The sequence below is a fragment of the Triticum urartu genome, chromosome 2A (genome assembly GCF_056163025.1).
Source record: "Triticum urartu cultivar PI428250 chromosome 2A, HENAU_Tu73, whole genome shotgun sequence".
Taxonomy (NCBI): domain Eukaryota; kingdom Viridiplantae; phylum Streptophyta; class Magnoliopsida; order Poales; family Poaceae; genus Triticum; species Triticum urartu.
The window spans coordinates 14,141,784-14,145,429 of NC_141874.1; the positions used below are offsets into that span (position 1 = coordinate 14,141,784).

General features: G+C 41.2%; 1 long non-coding RNA gene across 1 annotated transcript; it reads left to right on the forward strand.

Moving 5' to 3' along the window:
• The first annotated feature begins 378 nt into the window (after window positions 1–378).
• LOC125524028 (uncharacterized) lies at window positions 379–2,880 on the forward strand. Its single transcript, XR_007290514.2, has 3 exons — window positions 379–493; window positions 932–1,135; window positions 2,637–2,880. It is a non-coding gene; the product is annotated as an uncharacterized LOC125524028 (long non-coding RNA).
• Window positions 2,881–3,646: the final 766 nt, after the last annotated feature.

A 3,646-nucleotide genomic window follows, 5' to 3' on the forward strand; every position in this document is an offset into this window, starting at 1 on the left:
GATGATTCATTGCTGTAACAGTTGGGCATTGATCCATTTTGAAAGTAGTCTTAAGTGTTGATTCATTGCTGGAACAGTTGGGCATTATTCCATTTTGAAAGTAGTCTGTCTTAAGTGTTGATTCATTGTTTGGTGCCAACTGAATGAAATTATTATCGGCTACTTATTCCAAACTTCCAGAATTGAGTTCCTAACTAGAAAATACCTTTGTATCAGATGTACTTGTAGATCTCTTGTGAAATCAGATGTTGATTGTGGATTAGTAGGTGCACTTGTAATGTTCTGCGATTCTTATCATGCATAATCTCGACATCTGATGCAATCATACTCTGCATCTGTATTGCTACTGCAGTTATTGTAGTTATATTCTGTGTAGAGTCCTGAAACATTTTCCTCACAGGGCGCCACCTTCGGAGAGGTGACAGAAATGACTGACATTTTTGAAAGAAGCATCATACGGCTAGTTAGGAGGCTGGATGAATTTCTGAATCAGGTAAACCACCTGTTGGTTCCGGGCACTAGTACTAAAATCACTTGGATAGAGAGTGTCTGTCTTTGATTATCCCATTTGACTTAAAGTGCATGCAAATAAATAAAAACTGCCTTCAATTGATCCATTAGATCAATGTGGATGTGAATACAAGTGTGACATGTCCTTCTAGCAAAATGTCCATAAACTGTCAACATTTACTCTCAACTGTGACATGACTGAATATGATTTACAAGTTGGGCTGTAGCTAGATATGTAAGAAATGTTATCTATTTCTGTCTATCTCCATCTATAGAAGTTGTGATTGGCATCGACTTTCTTCTTTGCCCTTTTCTGCACGCCCAACACTTTACTTTTCTATTACAAGTTCTGTAAATAGTCAAGAAAATAAGCTTGCTTTGTTTTCCTTTGTCGAACCAACTAACTTGATTTGTTTGCCAGCTAAAAGCTGCTGCTGAAGCTGTTGGGGTGGTCAACCTTGAGAGTTTGCCAGCTAAAAGCTGGTGAAGCTTCTTGTTTCCCTTGCATTTGTTAACTTGCACAGGGCATGATTGCTCTATTGTCTATTGTCTAGAAAAACTGATCGCCTACCTGGGTGGCATCTGCATCGTGCTTGTCAGATTATTTGTGTGGTCAAATGAAACGGTGAGTGGTATTAAAATGCTCATGTAGACAGTGTTTAAGCATTAGAATGGTGTAGATAGAGTTGCCCGACAACTACAGTGTCTATGATGTTCGAGATCCAGCGTAAATAAGTGTTCATCAGAATCGAATGTGATTATTTTTATTGTTCTGGATCTATGACTACGGTTGCATATCTTGTCAAACTCTTTTAGAGTTATCTTGATGAGTGTCCACGTCCCAATATTATGACTATCTCTAGTGAGTATAAATATGAATTAATATAGCTGTCAATTTTAAGACAGAGCAAAGTGTCAATGCATTTCACACCTATTGATTCATCAGGCTTGGTCAGTCGGTCTGATCCTGTAGTGTTTAAAACTGATAATTATGATGCATTGGTCCATATGGCCTTGTTTTTTGATGCATATATATATGATGTAGTTGATAGGCCTTGATCTCAACCTCTCAAGTTTATGTTTCCTTGTGTGTAGGTAACTTGTTATTTTTATTGGCAAGCCTGTAATGAATTTATTAGATTTTTGCTCCTATTGCCGTGTACAGTATGTCACAGGCATGCGGAGCCTGTCATTGTTCTTAGTGTGTTGTTGTGATTCTTCAACGGTGTCAATGGTCATGTACAGGTGTCTTTTGTAGTATAAAAAGGGCCACTATCAGCCGTAGGATTTGGATTCATGCTGTGAAGATCATGAATATATATCTTATTTTGCTGCTCTATGCCTAATTCGTGTACAGATTCCCTAGCAGTATTTTTTTCGTCTGCCACTTGCGACTGCCGGGTTCCTGATGTGCTTCTCATGCCCCGCAGACCATTGACCTGTACGTGGTTTTCGACGTGGCCACTGCCCTACTTCAGGTAAAATTTCACACTTTGATGAGGATTCATGAGCCCTGATTTGGGATAGACAAGTGTAGCATACTGAGTTCAGGAAATCAATTATGCGGCACGGCACCTATTAGGTGATTCGTGAACACACAACCAGGATGATTCCTATCCTACCTATGCTGTGCTTATTGCTTCCAAGCTAGTGATGGCGGTCGCAGGTGCAGTACCTGCTGGTTGTTACTATCGCTGGCAGTTAGTGTTCAACATCTATCGCTTTAGCACCAAGCGACTAAACAATGTTTTGGTAAAGCTTTCAGAAATCAGTTTGCAGTGTTGAATCAGTACACATCTTTTACCTTCAATTTGGTAGTATGAAAAACACATTAGTAAATCTGAGTAACTTTGACATATTTTCTCTATTAACTTGCACTGGATTGGTACCCGTGATTGCCTTGTACTTAATTCTGCTAACACTGATCTTGTTACTGTTAATTTGTTATTGCCATGGTGTTTATGCTGTTTAGAATAAGATCCATGCATCAATTCTAAGTTCTCGTCTCTCTGAAGAGACACTTCTAGCTTCTATGACTCAGACTTGTTAACTATTGTTTCTTACTTTGTTAGCTACGACATATATTTTCCCCAGTTATTCTAATTCTTCTCTGATTCATGTAACAGGATGACAGTGGAAGCCATGTTGTTGTTTTGTTTGTTCCCAGCCCTGACTATGGTCGTCGAGCGAGTCCGGCATGTTGTTCATCTAGTAGAGCTTGTTAGGAGTCTGAATCTAAGAACTTGTAGAGTTTGTTAGTATTACAATTGTAGAGCTTGTTACACTTGTAGAGCTTGTAAAGCAGTATGGTCTTCTGTATTGGAATGGATAGAGCTTGTATTATGTGATCTGGTTGCTCTTATTTAAGTATCATGTGTGTTTTTGTCTCCGAAAATCTAAATAATGCTTGAAATATGAAGAATATGAGTCTGAATTAATGGGAACCTGTTACTAGAACCTGACAACTGGGACCCATCTGACTAGTGGACCCTTCTTTTGGAAAAAAAAGAAAAACTAAATTCGTTTAGACAAAAAGGCCACAACCCAACAATAAAAAGGCTGCAATATTGGGCTTGGCCCATGAACCCAACCAAAAATTGACACACAGAAAAAAACACAAATAGGCCGAATTGTTGGGCTAGGCCCATGTAGAAAATCGAATTGGACCGGGCTGAATCTTGTGCCACATCAGCTTGCCACGCTGGATGCCTACGTGGCTTGGGGAGGTTGCTAGTGACCAAAACGCCACAGTGGACTTATTTTGGTCATAAACATTTGCGACCATTCCAGAAGAAAGGTCGCTATAGTCAGTTTACGACGCCCAGCTTTTGACCTTATGTTTTTGGTCACAAAAAGGTCATAAATGGAAATTTGTGACCTTTCAGTGACCAATAGTGGTGGTCATAAGTTGACATATTTCTTGTAGTGAGGCCGCCATGGATGCACGCCCACGAAGCCCGCGCTTGCCGCCTTGGCACCGCCTGTGCTTGTCGCCCTGGCCGCCTGTGGCGCTCGTCACCCCGGCCATGGCGCCGCCCGCGCTCGTCGCAGGTCCCCATCCTCGCCGGCGTTTCTCGTTGCCGGTCCCCACTCGCACCACCTGCGTTCGTCCTTGGCCTCGTGCTCGCCGGCAACC